Source organism: Dermacentor silvarum, chromosome 7 (genome assembly GCF_013339745.2).
Source record: "Dermacentor silvarum isolate Dsil-2018 chromosome 7, BIME_Dsil_1.4, whole genome shotgun sequence".
In the NCBI taxonomy this organism is placed as follows: Eukaryota; Metazoa; Arthropoda; class Arachnida; order Ixodida; family Ixodidae; genus Dermacentor; species Dermacentor silvarum.
In genome coordinates, this window is record NC_051160.1 from 187,620,405 (window position 1) to 187,643,642 (window position 23,238).

The following is a 23,238-nucleotide window of genomic DNA, read 5'->3' on the forward strand; positions in this document are numbered from 1 at the left end:
CGCCACTGCAAGCCACTCTCATCGCCAGACTCTACCAATTGCAATAATCTCACAACACCCTATCACAAGAAAACCCTAAAACGCTAGGTGCGCGTTGATCCTGACAAGTACCAAGAAACTTCCGATTATGTGTCTTCGCACACAGACACCAACTGGGTTTATGTAATGAAGCTAAGTAATTGTCAATTAAAGCTTTCATATATCAGGAAGGCGAAGGGAGAACTGACCTTCAGTAATTCATAATCCGTAACACTTAGCACACGAGAGCTACATAAACATTACGCAATGCAGAAAATGCCAAATAAACAAACGGAAAACCATCTACGACTTACCACGTACCCCAATTGGCTCAGAAGGCCTGACTTATTCTGCATTTCCTCTAGCGCAAATCTAAATTGTGCTTTCTTAATGCTATGCTCCATCTGAGCAGGTGGCCGTATTTATTTGACATACCCTAACGTTATTCGTTGAAGAGAAAATAAATCTATCGCTAAAGGGCGATCCGCGCAACCAAGTTCTAAGGCGTGGTCCTCTCCACGTGCGTGCGGGAACAACCATCCGATGCTTTCCAAAATCAGCTGAAGTAGACTGGAGAATAACCAATATCTAACCTGATACAGCGTTATCTTTAGATATTGCGAAATCCGAAAAGAAAACCTTATCCTAACGAAAGCTCACGCCAAGTTTCTAAAACTACTCGCAATCAAAACTACACTGATGCTCTTTATCTTCCGCCTACATCTCCGAAAGAAAATGAAGAAACGGAAACACCGACGTCTTCCTTTCTCGAGCGTTCAGCTGTCGCGTTTCCAAGAAGGCAAACATCAAATTAACTCCCAAAAACATGTGCCTCTACCACAATGCGGAGAGACAAACTTTTCTCGTTACTTAACCAAGGTTCTTCAAAAAAAAAAAAAAAACGTCGCTCAAAACATATCCTCGAACAAATGAAAGATAATGAAAGCAAAACTACAAAACGTTCCTCCAAAAAGCATTGCTGTCAAACAAAATGGGACTCGTTATTAGCGCGCGTAAAAGTCATGGCTCATCAACTTGTGCAACTTGCGCAACTTGCGTTTGACCTTTCATACCGTATGCAACCCTAACACTGTTTGCATTCCAAGTCTATACCTGTCGACGCGTAAACCTTCCACATGAAATTGTCTGTCTAGCGTGAGTCTCAAAGGCTTACAACATAACAAAACAAATTGAGGTATTTGTTACGCCTGTCAAATGTTCAGCTCGCTACCAATCTCCCGCCAAGTCAATGCAAAAAAAGAAAACAACTTGCAACGCGTCTTCCAGATTTCATTCGGGGGCCTAAAACGCACCCGGTTCTTTCAGGCGAGTGTGAGAGGGTCGCGTATTTCGGAGTTATCGCAAGGTCCGGTCGCGCAGAAGGCAAAGGCCACTAATGCGCCTCACGCACCTCGTGGCTGCGACTCTAGAACAGCAGCCTCCAAGTTCTGGGAGGGGGATACATTCACAGACCCGCGCGAGCACTGTCCCCTTCTTTCCTATGCAGTCGCCTTACTTTGCCCCCGCGGGTGATCAGCTACTGTGGCGACATACCGGGCTCTTCCCTTTGCCCCTCTGCTTACAATGCGCTGTACGGGATGCGGTTAGGCGACATTTACCACGCCTGAATCTTCGCGAAACTCTCTTTGATGCTGCTCTGTATGACAACTGGACTCCGCCGAAGAGAGGCCACTCTGCTTTATCGCTTATGGCTAGGGGTGGCATTCACGAAATCTTATGCATTTCTCATTGGAATGGCCGACAACGCACTTTGCAATACCAGTCTCTGCGAGGAGATGCTAAAACACATTTTATGCGACTGTCCTGAATATAATGTTGAGAGGCAGTCCCTGTCGTCTGTTGTAGCGCACCATGACAATATACCAATGTCAATTGAAACGATTTTCACATGTCGTCGACAGAAGACGTCGCAGCTGAAGGCGACGAAAGGACTGCTTAAGTTTTTGAAAGAAACGGGGTTGAACCAGTGGCTGTGACATTGATGTCACGTACCACGCAAGAATGACGAACTGTAACTGACGATGTGTGTGCTGTGCTATGTGCTCTCTCTTTCTCATCCCCATCTTTCATTCTCCCCCATCCCGCTCCCAAGTGTTGGGTAGGAAACCGGTTGTGCTAAACTGGTTAACCTCCCTGCCTTTCCTTCTCCACTCGTTCTCAACTTCAGTTTCCTTCTCCTTTTCGCGACCTCCATCACGCCGATCCTCGATCTCAGCAAACGTCTAAGCTTGGGATTTATCCTCCTTCGCCTTTTCACAGCCTCTGACTGGATCTTGACCTTCGCTTATTAGCTCCTGTAGTCTTTTCGCTTCGCAGGTTTGGTTCTAGACGCTTCGACAGCGTCCCCTTTTCTCATTATGCGCCTATGCCTTTTCTGTTTGGCATGCTTCGTAGATCCTGCGGCATCGGCACACGCACTTAAAAATTCGTTGCCCTCTCGGGTTTCGCAGTGTGACTGCCATTATAATAGGGCATGACCGTAGTTACCCTTTCAGCAAGTTAGCTCGTCATGTAGTCTCTCATCAGCTGGCCTTGCTCCATTAGTGCCATCGACAGCGTACAAAACTTGTCGCTGGCCTACGAAGTCGGCCTTTGCTTCAAAAACAGCCTCACTAAATGGCGACAGAAGTTTTTGTTCGCGCTTTTCACTGTCTCCGTTAACTACTGGTATCACAGCCCTCTCAGCGCTGTCTGAACAAGCTTTGTTACTGCCATCTTGGCTTTCGCAGTTGGCCACAAATTCTAAGGCGGGAAAACCCCCGTTCTCTTCGGTGGCCACATTCATCTCACTTCCGGCTACTAACACATCTGACTAGTCAATGCTTGCAGCTGCCTCTGGAATCGTATCTTGGTCCTTTGATCGCTGTTCAATAGGGTACACTCCTATCAGTTTCTGAGTTTCCTAACGTGTTTTTGTCTTGAAAGCTCCTTTACTGGAGAAAGAGGTCTCCCTGTTCCTCCTTAGAGAAAAACTATTCTTGTTCCTCTTTGGAGAAATCACTCGTCTTTCCTTCAGCATTTGCTCTGACCTATTGGAAAATAAATAGGGGAACTTATCGGGCAGGCCGGCTGAAATTGCCGCCGCCATATGCAGCTGACCTAAAGAGCCTACTGTTACTCAAGCGGGCAAACCCCCGTTATCTTTGCTTTGTGTATGCGTCCCTTGCATCACACCCTTTTCAAAGCTTTTTACACTAGCCATGTCAGTGTTAACGGTACCATCTACAGGGCTGGCTTTTTCTCTATCATTTTGGCTTTCGAAGTCGGCCTTCCATGCCACACCAAAGCACCCGAACAAGGCCCTCTTAGGCCTGTCGTAGACGCGGGCTTTCTCATCGGACAAGCAATACATGAAACACGCAACGACACTACAAGTGAGCAGTGCTCCTAATCGCTCGGCCCACGAGTACCGACTGACACTCTCTTTCTCACAAACTCCTTCAAAACCGGCGAGGAAATTAACTATACCTTCGTCTGTCCTGAAAGTGTGGAGCTGGCATCGTGCTGTCCGCCATCTGAGCATCTGACTTCCCCTAACAAGCTATTTCATCCTCAGAACGTGCCGTTGCGCTGCCTCTTGATCGCGCCTCTTGCACTCTTCTGCTTTCTGCTTTCTTTCGACGATGGTTTCCCAAGCCTCGTTAGCTTGCTCGACCGTCACATCTGCTGTCTTCGTGACGACGAGAACTGCATCTTTCGTTTTGGTGAAGTCGGCCGAAAGGCCTAATTCCTGGTAAATGTAAAAGAGGAACTGCACTCTGAATTTCTCCATAGCGTTCTCGTTTGCCTTCCAAATTCCCCCTTCCTTGAAACTACACTTCGCTATTTAAAGAAGGTGAATTTCCAAAACCGTGCCCGCCAGAAAACTCAACGTTACTTTCCTAGCAACTACGTACTTTTACTACAGAATGTTCTGGCGACATGAATAGCAAACTCAGACACTACCTAGCCCGTCCTTATTGCTATCAGATAGGGAGATTACAGAATTCCTCGCTCTTCCCTCCTTCCTAAAGAAACAATTTTCCTGGCCTCACCGGCCTTCTCCAAACTCCCCTCCTCATTCTGCAAACGCTCTAATTGTTGCATTTTGCGTTTCGCAAAGCAGGCCGTAATGCCCATACTGCTCACAAACTTCGAGGAGTTCTTGGATTTGTGTTATACGTGTTTACAGTGCACCCTGTGTTTCTTCCCCCAAGTAACTCAGCACCCGAGACCCTATATTCTTGGTCTGCGAGACAAAATGACTAACAATACCAAACACGACTACCAACTACCTGTGCTAATGAGTCTGGCGAAAACTTGGCTTAAGCTTCGCCTTTAAGAGTAGAACGCGATAGCCTTATCGGGACCCGTTCGCATTGCATCGTTCACATACGGCAAGTAGGCTTGATTTTCTGCAACGCTGAACGTGGGAAAGCCAGCATAAAAAGAACAAGCTTACACCGATCCCCTTAAAGTCGGCTACACTTTTAAAGTGAACGTTTTTCCCGGGGCAGTGTAAATGGTCATATTATTACCTTTTTATTATTTTATTAATTGTTTGCTATTGTCCCGACGTGCGCAGGTCTGGTAGAAATGTTTGAGTTTCCTCGTAGCAAAATTCTGTTTTCTCGTACATTCAAATTACAATCCGACGCCAATTGGTAAACAATCCGACGGCGAATCCAACGCCGAATGGTTGAGTCATACTTTAGCATTTTTCTGACGGCTTTCACTGTGATAAATTCAATTTTTGTTCACCAAATACTTGCACCACGTGAGGAACCTGCGCGGTCAATGTGGTTGGATGTTTTTCTCCGCCATCCGCGATCACACGCCTGTTGCCGACGCCGGATTTTCTGCGACACGAGGCCTTAAACGCTATCGTGTTAAAGGAGAAGCAAAGACTTAGCACTCACCACACCGATGTAGCCAACGCCGGTGAATCCCATGAGCCGCCAGCCACTGTTGCGAAGTCCGAGGGTCAGAGCGGCCACAAAGGTTCCATGTCTGGTGCCATGCCAGGTGCCAGGAGAAGAAGAGATTCAGAGAGATCAGAAAATAATTTTATATCTAACTGTACATGATATTTTACACGAAGGGCTTCATGATTCTTCGAGCCGTGGCAGAGGTACCGTGGCAGAGGCAAGGGCTCTCCTGGTTTGCGCATCACCATCGGCGCCGGGCCTCGTTGTAGTTCGGGCGGGTGCTGGTGCTTCACGGAAACATACCGTGATGTTTCAGCGAGGGAGCGACATTGCCGTTTTAGCGACATACAAGGCCGATGACCCATTGCAGCCTGGGGTCTGATTGCTCGTCCATCAATCCCAGGTGACGGCGAAGCTCCCCAGCCGCGAGAAATGACAAGCGTGAACAGCACTCCACAGTCGCACGTCTGTCAATGAGGCCTCGCTTGTCCCAAAGGACCGAAGGTATGAAGTGGTTTGTGTCTCTGAGGCTCTGGGTCTTATACCATGGAAATTTAACATATTATAAGAAGTTTGTTAGCGGTGTCCTTCAATAACGCTACGAGTTCAAGGAACGGCGAAGCAGCGTGTGGCACCGTCTCGAAAGACGCCAGCGACCAGCAGCGCGAGCAGAGCGAGTCGAGAATTGGCGATGCTGCTGGACGGAGGCGCGTCTTAAAGATCAATCGCCCCCGCAGAGAAAGAGCGACAATGGCGACCTGAGAGGTTAGAGGCGGAGGGTCGTGGTAGGGCATGAGATGCGCCACGTGAACGAGGTCAAGTTCACGCCGGCGCATGTCATCAGATGGACAAAGTTGTTCGATGAGAAAATTCACCGGGAACGTTCGCTCCAAGACGCGGCAAAGCCTTTCGCACTTTGGGACGCATTTCGAGGAAAGCCTGGGAGTCTGCCAAGGAACAGCCGGCCATACAAGAGAAACAGGGGCATAAGGAGGATTTGGAAGTCAGTTGGCGCGGCCGTCTTCGGGCGCTGTTGTTCTTGTGACGTAAAGGTGGGCGCGAGCTCGCGGCACTCTTCGGCTTGTCGGTCAGTTTCGTACACAGGTGGGCACTCGGAAGCGTCAGGATGGTATGGAAGGAAAGTGTCAATGTATGCAAAGGCTCTGGTCCATAGAGGATGAACAAAGGTGAAAATCCCGTTGTAGCTTGTATGGCGGTGTTGTATGCGAACGTTACAAAAGGAAGTACGCGCTCCCAGTTACCATGATTAGATGCCACGTACATCGCGAGCATATCAGCGAGTGTGCGGTTAAGCCAATAAGTGAGCGCGTTGGCTTCTGGATGGTATGCCCTGCTCATTGGATGAAAATGTGGCATTCCGAAAGTAGAGCTTCGACGACGTCGGAGAGGAAGGCGCAACCTCTATCACTGAGGAGTTCTCGAGGTGCGCCATGTCGAATGATGGAGCGATGTAGGACGAAATGGGCTATATCACGCGCGTAGCATTCGATATAGCAGCAATTTAGGCGTAGCGTGTCAGATGGTCCACAGCAATTATGATCCACCGATTGCCATCCTGCGTGTAGAGAAGTGGACCGAAGAGGTCAATGCCGACGCGATCTAAGGGTTTGGCAGGGCTCGGATGCGACTGCAAGGCGCCAGATGCACGTAAAAGTGGTAATTTGCAACGCTTACAATCAAGGCAGCACTGAACAAATTTTTGTACAAAAGTGTACATTACCTGCCAGTAGTAGCGATGAGAAATGCGTTCGTATGTCCTAAATAATCCAGCGTGCCACATTGCGCATCGTCCTGAAAAGAGGCACAGATTATCTTAAGCTGAGGGGAATGACCAGTAGTCATCTACGGCTTTCGGAAGCGTAGTTGTGTCGGTGGAGCAGCTGAACACGAATGGCGAAGTGAACAGCTTGGCGTCGGAGGGATCGCGATACAAAGGTGGTCGATGATCCAGAAATATATCCAAAAGGAGAAGCAATCTGCTGTTCACGGCGTTGTTCGGTGCCAATCGAGTCAAGGTCAACAGATGACATGGAGTGTGCACAAGTGGTTCCGCAGACCGAGTCTGGAGGCAGAGGTGAACTGTACAGGGCGTCTAAGTCAGTGTGCTTGCGTGCGTAGAGGTATACGACGCGAATATCTTACTCCTGAACTCGGAGTTCCCAGTGCCCTAATTGCCGGATGGATCGTTTAAGTCGGCGAGCCAACCATGCGCGTTGTGATTCGTTACTAGGGCAAATGGGCGGCCGTATAAATATTGGCAGAACTTGCCAAGTACCCATGCTAGAGCCAAGCACTCTTTCTCTGTCACAGTGTAATTGGCCAAATTCAACGTAATGCCCAATGGGCATTACGTTCAATTCGTATAGTCCGTCAGGTGTAATAAATGCAGTTTTCTGGCGATCGACTTAGGACATGGAGACCTGCCAGAAGTCGGAAAGCAAGTCAAGGGATGAAATTAATTCTGCTCCCTGAAGGCTGTCAAGAGCATCGTCGGATGAACTTCTTTGCGCGTTACCTTATTTAATCGACGGTAGTCAAAGCAAAAACGACTAGGCCCGTTCTTGTTGCGAACGAGAATGACAGGAAAGGCACATGGACCGTAGGATGGTTGAATAATGCCACGGCGTAGAATATCGTCGACTTGGTTGTTAATCACACTACGATCTTTGGCAGAGACGCGGTGCGGTTGTTGACGCAACGGGTGGTGTAATCCGGTGTTAATGCAGTGCTGCAATTCCGACGTTTGGCCCAGTTGCGGCTGAGAAACATCCAAAACATTTCTAAAGTGATCTGGAATCTGAAGAAGCTCTGAGTGTTCGGCACGGGTTAGTGTAGTAGCGATGGAACTCGTGAACATGTCACTCGACGGCTCTTCAAGCATTGAAACGGCATGGAGTTCGTTGCAGTAAAGATGGCAAGATTCATCTGGCATGGTAACAAACAACGAAGACTCAAGGTGTTCCACGCGGCCTCAGGTCGTTCCAGGTGGTCCAAAGAACCCCAGGTGGTCCCAATTTTCGCAGTTCTCCATTACGGCGTGCCTCATATTCAGATCGTGGTATTGGCACGTAAACCCCATAATTTAAATTTTAAGGTTTCTGTGTTATTTTGCATGGCCTGGATTAGCCATCCAGGGTACTTAGGATCATTCCTAACCCCACTGTGGGTATGCAGGTGGAGCGAACAGAAGCACCAGAAAGCACGTCACATCAACCGAATAGATAACCTTACACATGCTCACATACGAAGTCTGCATCGTCACAGCTGCAGTAGTTGCTTGTGGTGATGTAATAAACGCGCCTAATTGTTCTATTGGATTTCTACGTGCGAAATAAACTATGCCACGGCTCTATATTGGCGGTGCCCTTGGCGGTGACCTTTTCGAAACTGCACTGTGACGAAAAGTGGCCGACGCCGCAAGAAGTGCTCGCATTGACGTCACATTTATCAAGGAGGTTCCAGTAAACAAAGTAAATTAGTGGCTTTGAAAAGGAAATTGTGGCACATTTCGGTCTGTCTGGTAATCGAACCCGGGTGCGAGACGAGCACGCTTCTACTAGCCACGGCTGCTCCGCGGTGCTGGCTTACTAAAGGAGTGCCGCACGTACGTTAGCACCCGTCACATCGTAGCCATATCGCTGACTAAAGTTGTGGCCTAGTGCGTGCACTAACGTGCTGCACTTTAGGTACTACATTAAGTGTTCATGTGTGGCGTTAAGAAGGTCGCCTTAGTGCCACACGTGTACTTCCCATTGCGGCTCGTTATGTCTTGCAAGAAGTCTAGCCAAGCTTGTATAGATTGATGCATTACTTATATGTCTTACAAACAAGCCTAACCCCAATTGTATAACTTCATGTATTACCAAATGTGCAGCAGGCTTTTGACTTCCTGTGTTAGAAGGGTGCAACACCTGCCGAACTTTTTGGGCCCACGTCAATCGTGTTCTCAAAAACATACCCACTATGACGAACCGCGGTAGGATCACAAGAGTCTCCGCCATGACAGCAAGTCGGGCTTACAGTCATGGTCGGCTGTATTTAGATAGCGGCGAAATGCAAAGCACCCGTGTAATGTGCATTGGGTGCACGTTATAAAAATGTGGGGCAGCTTGCAATAGTTGTGCAAGGCTGGAGTAAACAGCGGACCTGGTTCTCGACCTAGCTTATGTCAGGTTTTACTGGGCTTGGCTCAGTTTTGCTAGGAATTACAAGTGCTCCTAGGGACGGTATTCCGAATCGGCTCACCGCCGACGTGCAGATCCTAGAGCGGCTGAGCGACGCGCTACAAGATGAGCGGCTTCTTCTTCGAGTGTCTGGATCTTCTTTGGTCGGCCCATGTTAAGGCTACATGTACTCGCCATAAAGTCAACGAGAGTTATGCCGCCGCGGTGGCTCCAAGTTTTATCTTCCCGCTGACGTCACGGCCAAGCTGCATATCCACACTTACCGGCGCGAGGCTGGTCGAAACCTGCGGAGTCGACGCCAGAGGCGCGTGCTGCAATCACGGACACCGCGCGCGTATGGCGCGAACGCTGGGAAACGGCGAAATGTGAACGGCGTCGGCAGCAGCTCCCCGTGTTGCCTCGTTGGTGCTGCTACAATTTCTGTAACTTCTTGACTACAACTTTATTTACCGTAAAGAGTTGATGATATGAAATGCGAAGTTTCTGTTTGCTCATCACGAACTTACTTTCAGTTCCTTAACACAACTGAGAAAATATGGGTATACCAAAGCACTGAAAGAACTAAGGAAACATGCAAGGTGGACGATATTGTTTATGTATATGAGCTCGGTGCCTGCATAACCAGGTATCACACGTCTAAAGGATCTGTGTAAGTTTTTCACGAGGAAGAGAACTATATCTCTATATATAACACGAATTTCCCCTTCCGACTAGGAATAAAACTTCTGCTGAGGTCCAGTTCACATTTCATCGGGCTACTAAAGATTCCAGCCACCCTTACAATGAAATGACAGTTCTAAAGGAAGGCAAGTAAATATACGTCGATCTTTGAATTCCTTGGATAACTGATGTATTTTGGCTAACATTTTCACCTCATCGAAGCTAAAGGCAGATCAGACAGTTATAGTTTTTGTCAAAGTTTGAAATTTACACATAAAAATTGTCAAGGAACAAACTAGCCTTTTCACCTAGTGAAGTTCCATTTTTAGATGGCTTATAGTGAATGATGCTCTCAAAAATTAATGTAATGGTGTGGATATAATGAAACAAATTGTAATATAGTGAGTGCTTTTATGTTACCCCTGCCGCCATTCAGTTTCTTTGAAGAAACAATTTCAGTAATATGCTTAATGCATATTGACGGGATAGTTGGGTAATCATGATGGAATATGGCAGCGCCCTTCAAAACAATGACGTAACACAGTGGAAAAAGACGAGCGCTATACAGCGCTCGTATTTGTTCACTTTGTTACGTGCTTGTTTTGATGTGCGCTGCCATATTCCATCTTCAATAATAGAAAGCCTTACTAAGCTGTCTATTTTGCGTAGCCTGCATGCAAATAGAACAAACCTTTATAGAGTATCGAAATCACACTATCACTGATGTTTCACGTCACTTCAGTTGAGCTTGAAGAGGGAAACTGATGGGCCCGTTTTTATTGCGATGGAAATTTTATGAACACTCCAAGTGGATTCCTGCAGTCGCCGTCGCCGTGAGGTTCCGTATAAAGCCCAAGGGCGATATAATCGTCGCCGCGCGCCGCATGCTGTATATGCGAGTGACAGCGCGCGCGGATGCTCGCTTTCGCGGAGAGTCTGTGGGGTGATGGGAGAGAGAAGGGGGCGGCGTTATGCTCCAGCACCAACTTCATATTTCGCGACCGGGCGCCAGGGGAATTGGAGACTTTACCTCGCGCGCGAAAGAAGTAAAGTGGGAAGGCAGCGAGGGAGGGAGTGGGTGCGACTTATACTCTACCAGCAAGTGCGCGCGTACTTCTTTGCGCGGCCCTGCGCGGTCGTGCGCGCTGTATCTTGAAAGCGATCTGCAGACGGCTCGTACCTTTGTGTGCGCAGTCCTTTCGCCGCCCAGTTTCTGTTCAAGGGATAGACTTCGCTCGCGGCTGCTGCCACGCTTGCTCATGCCTGAGTTTTCACAATGAGTGTCCGGGGTCATGGAGTGTGATGTGTTCATGTTTGCTTGTGCACGCTGAAATAATGCTTGGCAACTCAGTTGGTGAACGAAAGCTTCCAAGTTTATACGGTCAATAAAACTACTATTCTTACTTACTATAGCTGTCTACTAATTTGCTATCGCAATTGATGCTTCGAGTTTCGTGCGAAACTGCACCTTTTTTTGTTACTCTCGTCACAACGTGACACGAACCGCCATTTGCACATGTCCCATGCTAAGCGTAATGCAAGGGCTGCTAATACAAACATATTGTGAGCCCTGTAGCGTTTCCAGGGTTTTGAAAAGAATAGATACAGTGTGGTAAAGCTCGGCGCCTGAATTCACGAATACGTTCTTACGCTAAAGCTATTCGTAAGAACCGATGCCGGCCAATGACAGTGTTGGAAATATTAGCTACAGCGGCCGACCAATTACAACGAGCACATACGAACAAAAGCTTTGTGAAATCAGCCCCGCGTTTGTAGCAATTTAGAGTTCTCTTCTCAGTATAGCTGCAAATATTGTCCATGCAGCTCGCAGCGTTTCTATGCAGCAAACATTAATGAAGCTATGCAAGAAACTAATCAGCATCAATATTCTCGTACTCAAAAAAATCGCAGTTTCACCCGAAAGGCGAAGCATCACTTGCGATACCAAACTTTGTACAGAACTATACGGAGTAAGGATAGTAGTTTTTTATCGGCTGCATAAACTTGGATATATTCGCTTACTAACTGAAATAATAAGAATGGTTGCAGCGCACACAAGCAAACATGAAGAGAACATACTCGATTACCGCAGACAAGCGCTCTCAAAACACTGCGTGCGCAAGTGCCGTAGCAGCAGCGAGTGAAGGTTCGTGCGGTCTATCGCTTCAACGGAAACTGAGCGGCGAAAGCACAGCGCATGCAAATGTTAGAGCCGTGTGGAGATCACTTCCAAGATACGGTGCGCACGACAGCCCGCCGCCGCGCAAATACCAGTACGCAGTTGCGTGCAGAGTAGAAGCCGCGCCCCCATCCTTTCCGCGCTGCCTTCCCGCTTTCCTCCTTTCGCGTGGGAGATGGAGTCTCCAGTTCCCCTTGCGCCCGCTCGCAAGATAGGCATTTGGTGCCGCAGCTAAACGCCACCTCTCCTCTCTCGCTCCCATCCCCCCACGGCCTTTCGCACGACAGAAGACGTCGCGTTTGCTCTTCGCCGTGCGTTCGTTCTCCGTGAAAGCGCGCGTCCCTCGCGCGCTTTCACTCGCACATACAGCATACGGCACACGGCGACAGTTGTATCGCCGTTGGACTTTATAGAATATTTTATATTCGATTCATGGGTGCCGTCATGTTGAGCTGGTACATAAATAATTTCTTAGTTTTTTGAGAAGTTAGGTCACGTAACATGGCCGTGAAACGCTGAACGCATTTCTACAACTGTTTTCATGCTTGTGAATCGACTGTAGTACCGTAAACTTCGTTGTTAATTGCAGAAAACAGAAGTATTATTAGCCCAACATGGCGGCATCTAAACGTTTCCCTAATATAGTCTATACGGAACCTCACGGCGACGACGACGGCAGAAGGGCTGCAGGGGGTGGTTTTAATGATGGAAAAATAAGCAGAAACAATTATGCGGATTCCTCGCAATGTATACAGGAATCGATGGAAGCTCAGTTTTCGGGAATTTCTCCCGTTGATTAAGATAATTGGCTGTGATGTTCACGGCGAATGGTTAAGTGCATCGTCATTTCATACAATACTTGAGCGGTGACTGGATGTTAGATGTTTGTAGAGTGCGGCACCTTGTGTTTGTGTAGTACACAGAATACACAACGGGATGTGCTTGATTGAGGCGTTGTTGGGCATTATTGTTCATAGCCTGCGAGAAGGTTAGCCCTGTCATTGCCTCAACCGACGCAATGCATCGTGGAATAAGTGTTAAACTTCAATAAAAGCATTCATTTTACGTGCCAAGGTCACAATCAGATTATGGGACACATGAGATTATCGGACTCCGTTTTCACTTTGATCCCCGGGATTTTAAAATATGAGTGCAAGAGCGTTTATGCATTTCGCCCCCATAAAAATAAGGCTGCCACGATTGGGATGGAACCCACGACCTTGAGCAACGCCATTGCCACAAGATTACCATGGCGGGTACTAAATTGTTTATTCGATGCGTGACCGCTTCTATAGTGCCGCCTAGATACTATGGTCCTTTTATGCGGCTTCTGTCGGTATTCTCTGCGTCCATTGTCCGCTTGACAAACTTGCGGGGTGTTTATTTTCCAGGCATTGTAGAAACGTACCGTCGCGTACCTTTAATTTTAATTCAACTAGCTTGTCCGAAGCTGCGGCCTTTTCCATTTGTAGCGCTTCCTTGCCTTCTTACGTGGCCTTGTCCTTTTCCAGCGCTCTTCCCATGTATGCGAGCTGCGAGCAAAGAGTGACAAGGCTATTTTTCACTCAATTGGTGACTGCTGAGGTTCTACCAATCCTCGGCCTCTTCATATTGCTTCCTCTCTACTATTCTATCTACCTCGCCTATGGGCTATTCCTCGTTAGTACAGCCTTGTAGGTCAGCAATACTTTTCCGAGAGTCACGGATGTTTATTGGAGTCGAGAGGGTATTGTGGCAACGCCCAGGGATCTCCAGGAGGCATTGTAGCGACGCGATGTAAAGGCCGAATTGAGCTTCTCGCGCAGCCTTTTGTCTCTGCCGCACACTGCCACGTATATACACGCTCTGAATTACCTCGCGACGCAGGGTGGAAGACAGCGGCAGCAGCAGCAGTGTAAAAGTCAAAGTAACAGGCAAAGACAGATTCGCTTTGAAAAAAAAAAAAAGCTGTGGGGAAAATCACTCTCGTAAGAAACCGATAATTAGGTAAGCACATAAATGCAAAACGAGCTGCTTTACGTGGTTTATGTGTTAGTGCATCACCATCACTAAACCCAATGGCTACACTTACAAATTCGTTACAGCTGATGAGCTAATATAGCTGCTAAACTCAAACATCCCTGCGTCACCGGCATAAAGGACTCTGAGGCGCGCACATCTCTTCCCCCCCCCCCCCCTCCTTTGTGTGTGTGTGTGTGTGTATTGCTTTTTCACTTACTTGAAATGTACCGGCCGCATTCTGGTGGATCATGCGTTCTGGGTATTCGGCGGATCAGGTTAGGATTGTGGAAACCCGCGCTTGCAACGCCGGTACAAGCGCTGATTTCAAGCTCCCGGCAGAGCCAAACAGAGCCATTATGATCCACGAAATCGCCAGAAGAAAGAGTACAGGATCAATGTACCGCACAATAAATTGTGGCGTCCGCGAGCAGTTTTGGAGATATGACAGTCACGGTATGACAAAAGAAAGTCTGAGAGATGGCGTATATGGCAGGACAGAGGTTTGAAGAATAGAAAGCAGGGAGGGACAAGGTCACTCAATACGATTCGCAGCTGTAAATTTCGCGCTAGCTTAAAGACTTTCACCGTTGGTTTTATTTTGCCACACCCACGACGTACTCGAGCACGTTTATTTGTTTCTTTCCTCTTTTCATGATTGGGATAATTGTAATCTCTAAATAACATGGGTTTACACATGCCGGTGAATACAATCACCGCCTAGGTTTCACTTCCTCCTTCTTATAGGCAATACCTTGGATTGACAGAGAGACAGAGGGACAATGAACTTTTATTGAGGTCCTGAGGGACTAGCCGGCGGAGACCCGTTGGGGCCCCTGGCTCGCCGCTGGCTGCTCCCATGTCGGAATCGGGCAGCCAAGGCTCTCCGCTGTTTCACGGGCCCTATGGACGGCCATGGACTGGAGCTTGAGTTCCGTACTAGAGATGGCCTTGTCCCAGTCCTGTTCGCTGGTGAGTGACGTTTCCCGTAACGCATGACACGGCCAGAGCATACGTGATTGAGTGCTAAACTCCACCCAAAATCTGGGCACTGTGGATCAATTTCTGTGTTTATGCTGCTTAGGAAACCTCGCGAGGGATATGACCTCGTCTGAAGCATCCTAAGCGGGATTGACTGAGCTCGACATAGATTTGGGTGTGGAGGCGGGAAGCGCCTCCGTTCCTCATTATAGTGGGAGGCGATCTCATGGAATGTTAATAAGGGGTCGCTGTGGCCGACCTCCTCCGGATCCAATGAAGCCTCACCGCCGTCATGGCGCGTGAATTCTCGCGCACGGCGGTGAGCAATCTCATTGGGGCTCGGGCGGCCCGGCAGCACGTTTTCACCTATGTGAGCGGGGAACCACGTAATGTAATGCACGGGGTCAGAATTAGTTCTGGACTTGCTCTTCAGAAGCGCCTCCACCTGTCTCGCAACCATTCCCGAAGCGAAAGCCCCGACGGCCGCACGTGAGTCAGTGTAGACATACGGCCTTTTAAAATCCTGCATCGCCGGTGCAACCGCCACCTGCTCTGCCACGTCGGCCGTGACAGCGCCTACCGTGGCCGCAGATAGGAGCTCGCCCTTCTCGCTGAGCGCCGTGACCGCGAATTTACCGGAGCGCCCATATTGAGCTGCGTCCACGAAGGTTTCCGTGCCGACCATTGTCTTTAAAATCGTCCTGGCACGAGCTGCTCGCCTGCCCGCATTATGCTGTGGGTGAACGTTTCCAGGGAAGGGACCGACGACGTAGGTCCCTCTGGAGTTCTCGTCCAGCTGATCCGCCTCACTGTGACTGTAACGCGGCCGCAAGCCCACCGCCTCCAACAGGCGCCCACCCGCACTGGAGATCAAAAGCCTCGTTATCTGCGCCGCTTGTGGCGCCTCTATTAGTTAGAGGGTGGTGTTATGAACGCCGAGCTGCATTAGCCTCTCCGTGCTCGCCGTGACAGGAATACCCAGTACCTTCTTAACGCTTTTCCGCAACAACGTGTCAAGCTTGTCCCTTTCCGTCTTAGTCCACTGCAGGGCCGAGACCACATAGTTGATGTGGCTCATAAGAAAAGCGTGATGCGCTCTAAGTAGGTTGTCCTCGCCTAGGCCACCCTACTTAATGGAGACTCTCACGATTAATCTGAGGATATTCTCGGTTTTGGCGGTCAGATGCGCAATGGTTTTGGCATTAAAGCCCCTGGCATCGAGCAACAATCCTAGCATTCTGATCGAATTCACCCTGGGGATCTTCTGGCCATCCCGCGTGTACACATCTATGGGGATCTGCTCGAGCGGCACGAGCCCCCGAACACCCTGCCTTGCCGGTCTGTATAACATTAGCTCTGACTTGGTCGGGGAGAGTCGGAGACCCGTGCCATCCAGGAAGGACTCGGTCACGTCCAAGGCCTGCTGGAGCGCCTGTTCCACGGCCGCCTCCGAGCCTCCCGGGCACCAGATCGTCATGTCATCGCCGTACAGCGCGTGTCCCACATTTGGCACGGCGGCCAGCTGCTTCGAGAGCCTGTGCATTGCAATGTTAAACAGGAGGGGCGAGATCACCGCCCCTTGTGGCGTGACTCTGTTTCCTAGCGCGAATGGTTCTGATTTGACCTGCCCCACCTTGACGACCGCCGTCCTGCCCCTCAGGAAGGACTCCACAAACGCGAAAAATCTGCCTCCCAAGTTCAATGCCGAAATTGCATTTAATATGAAGTCATGCGACACGGTGTCGAAGGCTTTGGACAAATCTAGTGCAAGCATTCCCCGGACGTCTCTAGTCCTGTTGTCAATAACCTGTCTTTTAAGCAGTAGCATGACGTCCTGCGTAGAAAGTGATGGTCTAAACCCTACCATATAGTACAGGAACAACCCCTCGCGCCCTATGTGTTTTGAGATCATGTTGTGTATAACGGGCTCGGCAACCTTACCTAAACATGACGTGAGGGAAATGGGCCGGAGGTTGTCCAGGCTTGGGGGCTTTCCAGGCTTAGGAACCAGTACCACCATCGCCTGCTTCCACGAGTCCGGAACATTACCTTCCTCCCATACCTTGTTGATTGCCTTCGCAATGGTGCTAATGGACCGGTCGCCTACGTTCCTCAAGACCCGGTTGGTTATGCCACCCGGCCCAGGGGCCGACTTGCCATTAGATTGTGGAGGACCTCACTGATATGTGCCTCCGAAAAGGGATCATCAAGCTTTGGTGCGTCCTTCCCCACGTATTGAGGGCTTTCCCGTAATTCCTCCTTCCCTATCGGAAGATGCTTCCGTGCAAGATCTCGGAGAAGGCACGCATCAGAATGACACCCCTCTTTTTGCTTATGCACTAGCCTATCTACGGCGAGCCTCTGGTTACCCTTGGTCTGTTTATCATCGAGCGGGTGCTCAAGAAGGTTCCATTCCCCCCCCCCCCCCCCCCGTACACATTCGCCCGTCTGCTGCCGAGCAGGCTTCGTTCCATTGTTGTCTGTTGAGCTCCAGACAGTGTGCCTCTATGCTGCGATTAAGCTCTGCGATCTTCTTTCTCAGCCTGCTGTTTAGCCTTTGCGTTTTCCACCTCTCCAGCATATACCTCTTGACCTCCAGGAGATGCGCCAGGCGTGCGTCCATCCTGGGGGTCTCGAGGTCCGTGGATATTTTCTTGGTGGCCCTTTCAACGTCTCTCTTGACCTGCGCGAGTAGATCTTCCAGTGCACTGTACTCCCACTCATGCTCGTCCCGTATCTTTCGGAAGAGATCCCAGTCAACGTACTTTGATATCCTAAGTGGGGCAGCTTTGATCCTGATTGATTTTCCTGCAAGTTAGTCCAGGCTGCGTCAATGTTTCTGACAAAGGCCAAATCTGGCATTGTGTCCCTCGACACCAAGGTACCTATCCTCGTCGGAAAGCGGAGGTCCGCCACTAGGGTCAAGGCGCAGTCTTCTGCGGTGCTGACTAAGTTCACTCCCTTCGCCGTTTGTCTATCATACCCTCAGGCCATGTGGGGGCCATTGAAGTCCCCTGTCACTATCAGAGGGCTGTCACCCGCTATGGCGACTGCCCTGCCTAGGAGTCCACGAAAACTTTGCCTCTGATCTGTGGGAGGGCTGTACACATTGAGGACGAATATGCTCTGTTTGATCCTGCCACTAGGGATTATCTCAACCAGCTGCGCCTCCAATCAAGTGCTGGCATCAGCTCTACCTATTGTGATCTCGTGCTCCTGGAAGGAAATTGCTTTCTTAACCATCGTAAGCTACTTTAGTCTCCATTATCCCCATTCTGCGGTTAAAGGTAGCAATGGCATCAGACTGTTTCTTGGTGGTCTCGGATTGTTGCTCGATAGCTCCGGACTGTGTCCTAATCGCCTCCGCTAATCGATCGAGGAGTTCCGCAAGCCATTCTTTCGCGATGGTCACGGTGGGGGTGGAAGCGGACGCGGGCGCTTCTTCCATCAGCTCCGCCGCAGCCTTGGTCGACTCGGGAGGGGGCGCTTTACGCTTTGCCTGACCTAGCACTGGTTTTAGTGTGGGTGCGGGCGACGTGCTGCCATGACCGCTCTGTGCTTTCCGAATCATTTCGAGGTCTGCCCTCAACTTACGCATTTCGGCCTTGAGCTGCGCGTTTTCCTGCTTTAAAGCCGGAAGATGCGGATCCTCCGCCTGTTCTGGCAGTGTACCGTGCATTACCTTCTTTCCAGTCGTCGTCGCCGTGACCTTTTCCACCCAGGTAGGCCCCTCCTGGATGCGAACACTGGAGCGCGAGCGCCCACTGTAACGGGAGCGCTCTCTGCTGACGGGGCGCCCCCTGGATCGGGAGCGCACTCTGCTGCAGGAGCGCTCCCTGGATCGGGAGCACCCTCTCATTGCCGACCGGCCCCGGGAATGGGCCACGCTTTCCACGCTGGCATCACGTGATGCTGCAGCTACTTGCGCCTCCCGGGCGCGTCGCCGGCGCCGCCGCCTCCGAGGCACAATGTACGGTACCTGGAAGCGCTGGCTGCACCGGCGGTCGCCCGTCGGGTGCGCGCCTGCGCAGATGGCGCACTTTGAGTCACACTGATGATCTTCTGGTGGGGAAACCATGCAGACGTCTGCTCTATGGCCGAGCTCTCCACACGTGCAGCAAACGTCTACTTGCCTGCGATACAGGGCGCAAGGCAACATGACCGTCCCGCAGACCACGTGATTCGGCACCCTTTGTCCTTCAAACAGCACAACGATCGTGGGGGCCTTCTTGATTCTGCGTACTTCCAATGCCTCGGGCTTTCGGTGGTTGACGATGAGCGCCTTTAGATCGGTGTCGCTTATCCCGGGGTCCACCCCCCGCACCACTCCCTTGCAGGTGCCATCCGATGCCGCAATGTATGCTGCCACGTCAAAGGGGCCCTCCTTCGTGTGGATCCTCTCGATCCTGGTGTAGGCGCGCGCATTCGCCTCATGCGACGTGGAAAGAACTAGAATGTTCTGGATGCCATTGGCGCACACCATGTCATCCCACACTTGTTCCGGCGCCAGGGCCGCCGCCATGGCCAGCACCCGTGCGAGTTGGATAAAATCCGACTTTGGACTGAAATGGACTGACAGTTTCATAATAATCACCTACCTACTCAAAGACCAGTCGTAATCCGCATGTAGTATGCCGCCTTGCATTTCTGTCTAAGAATAAAGGGGTGCTTTCCTGAAATATTTCATGGACATTGCTGCAGAACGCCTTCGTCTTTCCATTGCCTTTTCTTTTTAAAATAGCTAAGGTGGTACCTCACGGTCAAGCATCGCTTTCGTAATGGCGATGCTACGCCTATTCACCAACGACCATATCGCGCTTCTGCGTCAGACCGCCGCCTAATTTAATGCTCAATAAAAAAATCATTGAGCAATCAATCTTTGATGAAAATCATTGAATCATAAAAATAATAAAAGTAAATATAATAATATAATAAAATAATAATGAGTTTTATTTAAGTGTGACTTTTATTATTTTCAACGAGCAGCCTGCAACGCCGGGGTGTCTGTATCGGCTCATGTGTCGCTCCTATCTTATGCGACATTTTTTTTTGTCTTTTGTTGACCGATATTTGGAGAATGTTTTTAATGGGGGGCCAGTTTTAAAGGTTTTTAGGTATGTTGATGATTTTTTAGTGCTTTTAAACAAAAAGGGTGACCTTACATCCCCTGCTTTAATTTTAGAAGCTTTTAACAACGAAGGCCAAGGGCTCGTTTTTACGCATGAATTGCCTGACGCCACAGGCCTGCAGTTTTTGGATTTAAAGCTGGCCTTTGGTGTTGGCCACGTCTGCTGGGCGTATCAACCGCGTGCTTTGAAGCAATTACTGCCTTTTGATTCTGCTCATTCTAAGGTGGTGAAGCGAGCAGTAGGCAGTCTGTGCTTGGAATCAGCCTTGCGAAAATCGTGCGAGCACCAAATGCGGTCTAGTTTCGCAAACCAAGTAGGCCGCCTTTTGGCTGCTGGTTTCCCTTTCGCAGTCGTCAACGCCATAGCCGAGTCTTTGTTACAAATAGTAAAGCCTGGAGCACGTAGGGCAAGGGCAGAGGTCCTACAACCAAAGTTGAGGCCGGAGGTTATACCTTATGTGCACAAAGTGTCACACAACCTTAAAAAGGTTGCTAACCGACACGGTATACCTCTTGTTTTTTCTGCGCCCAACAAGCTTTCTAAGCTGTGCTCTCGAGTTTGCTGTGAGAGTAGGCGAGGCTGCCGTACTAGGCACGAGAAGCCCTTTGTGAAGTGCTCCAGAGGGGCTGTCTATGCCATCCCCTTGCATCCTTGTGGGCAGTTGTATATCGGCCTAAACTGAACGTTGCGTGAACGACCGCTTAAGCGAACATGCGCAAAAGATAAACAAAAAGGAGGATAAGGGCGCGCTTTTCGTGGCCCATGTTACCGCATGCGGTTGTGACGGTCGATTTCATGAGACTACCATTATGGGCAGGAGCGGCAATGCCTCTTCTCGTCTTGCACTGGAGGCCTTCTTTATCAAGCAGAACAGAGATCGGTGTGTAAGTGAGCCGTCTCTTTACTTGACGCCGAATTTGACTTCTTGCGCAACCGTCTTTAATCTACACGTGCCGTTCTTATCGTCTGGCCTGCGCATGCGTGACAAGAGGATATATATGTGTGTACAATCCTTCCTTTGCATTAAACAGTTGTGAGTAGCGCTTGTGCTTCTTTGTCCCTTTCTTGTTTCTGTCTTTTATATTGCGCTGAGTTACTTGTTCAGTTATGCAGAACCAACTAGCCCAACAATTAACTATTCTACTCTCCACGCGCCTTGAATATTTACCAGCACGGGTGATGGCGCTTTCGCCTCCGGGGGGGGGGGGGGGGGGAGGGTAATATTACGACAGCTTCGGCAGATGCTAAAGAGACGCGCCGCCGCGAAAACGACGATAAAGTCTCTGGGCTCTTGGCACGAGCTAGTCTGAGCTAGCCTGGCGGTCTGATTCCAGTGAAAATGGCGTGTCAATAACCTCTTTTGTCTGTTTCTTTCCACACGTGACAATATTATAACTTCGTACAACTATTTTTAACTCAAACTAAGGAAGGAGGAAGAAATAGAAAGAAGGCAGGGAGGTTAACTTGAATAACGTCCGGTTGGCTACGTTACGTTACACCGGGGGAATGTGAAAGGGAAACACCAGGACGGCAGGGAGAGACAGGAGGGAAGGAAATTAGCGGTGAATTCGCTAACGCGTGTGCTATTGCACTATCCGTGAAAGAGGTTCGCACAAGGGCCGTCGTCCCCAAGAAGCACAAAAGTGTCTTCAACACTTTGTGCGCCGACGAGCAATGGGGGCGGTGTTCTAGCAGCACCTGCACGGAAAGCGGCCGATTGTCCAGTTTTTGTAGCGCATTTAGCAAGTTTTCTCTTTCTGAGGCATATCGTCGACAGTGGCACAGGAGGTGGTCAATAGTTTCTTCAGTGCCGCAGTCCTCGCATGCCGCACTGCCGGTCCCTCCAATTAATGTAGAGTATGCCTTTGTGAAGGCAACTGCTAACCACGTCAAGGAAGAGCTTTACGTCGAGGAAGAGATTCAATAAAGCAGCATGTTGATTAAGAAATCTGTGGTGCCATCGCGACTGTCTTAAACTTATTTACGAGCCGGGATGTTCGTAGACATATCAGCAATATCAGGGTATTATCAACTGTAGGCACTGACGGCAATAAATAACCCTGCTCTCGCGCAATCCCAAATATTTAATCATCGCCCTTTTTCTTTCTGCTTTTAGGCGTTTTGACCCCTTACGAGACATTAGTATACCAAAGTAAAGACAACGAATGTGGAGTGTTTTACATAAATTTCGACCGTGATTACACTGGTATGTATGCATACGCTATCTCGGGCACTGCTGTATAGCGCCCCTCACAGCCATTTTTGTCTCTAGCCATCAACATTAATCATATTTCTCCTAAAATACTGACTTTTATTGGACCAGGGCGGGATGGTAAGCATACTTTGTCAGTTTATACTAGGGGGACAGCACATGTCCCCGTGTCTTGAGTGCAAAATAATATTTGAAAGAATTTAAAAGTTCACAAAAAAGGGAGGATAATTAAAATTTTAAATGATGTTCCAATATCATTATGGATAATAATAGCCAATGCTATCAGTATGACAACAAGGCAAAGGATAAATTTAAACGTTCGTTTACTGAGTTCTCCGTCTTGCGTCCAGCAAATGAAAATAGAGTAATCTCTTGGAATCTTTACAAGGTCAATCAAGAATTTAGGTATTCAGTCTACAATGGTTTGTTTTATGCATCATGTGAATGTTTTGCCGACATTTCCAGGCTACAAATACTTTTGGACGGGAAGAATACATAGAAAAACGCCAAGTAAAGCGACATAAAAAGACTACGCCTTGATTTGACTGATACTTGCTTTATTTTAGCTACATATAAATTAATTACGCTGTAAGATTCGTAAAAGTAGCTAGCTTCGTTAAAGGCACAAATAGAATGCAGCGTGGTCGCACGGTCATACGACTGCGGAAAGAAGTCCGAAGTTGCTACGGCCATACATGTATCGCGCCACCCAAACGTTTGATAAACGCGCCTTTTCAGAACGAAACGGCGCCGTGCCGGCCATGCGTCGCTCCGGAAGTGCTACAATATTTAGTGATTTCTAAAAAAAGTTATTGTACCCGCCGCGGTGGCTCAATGGCTAAGGCGTTGAGCTGCTGAACACGGGGTCGCGGGATCGAATCCCGGCCGCGGCCGCTACATTTCGATGGAGGCTTAATGCCAAAACGAC

At 49.3% G+C, this 23,238-nt stretch overlaps 1 long non-coding RNA gene across 2 annotated transcripts in view; it reads left to right on the plus strand.

The window, feature by feature from the left end:
• The window catches only part of LOC125947090 (uncharacterized), a 33,136-nt gene that overhangs the window by 3,934 nt on the left and 5,964 nt on the right, over nt 1–23,238 (plus strand). The window contains exons 2-3 of one of the 2 annotated variants that reach the window (XR_007468129.1): nt 9,664–9,800; nt 9,866–9,960. This is a non-coding gene — a long non-coding RNA (uncharacterized LOC125947090). Of the gene's footprint in view, nt 1–9,663; nt 9,801–9,865; nt 9,961–22,214; nt 22,305–23,238 lie in introns of those variants that run through there. The other variant, XR_007468128.1, reaches the window with a different exon arrangement.